We start from the raw sequence: 224 nt of genomic DNA, 5'->3' as shown, positions 1-224 counted from the left end.
GGGTAGGAGCTTGATTTCTTTGGAGCGTCTCTGTCAAACACAACAGCTAATATATAATAGAATAGATATAAATAATAGAAGAGATAAGATAATAAGATAGTATAGAGAGAAAGATATAGATATACAGAGAGAGCATAGAATATAGAGATAGAAGAGAGATAGAAGATAGAACAAGAGATAGATATAGAAAAAGATAGATATGATATAGAGAGATAGAAGATATA

This window comes from Penaeus monodon, chromosome 24 (assembly GCF_015228065.2).
Source record: "Penaeus monodon isolate SGIC_2016 chromosome 24, NSTDA_Pmon_1, whole genome shotgun sequence".
Classification (NCBI taxonomy): Eukaryota; Metazoa; Arthropoda; class Malacostraca; order Decapoda; family Penaeidae; genus Penaeus; species Penaeus monodon.
Note: the sequence above shows the minus strand (reverse complement) of the source record.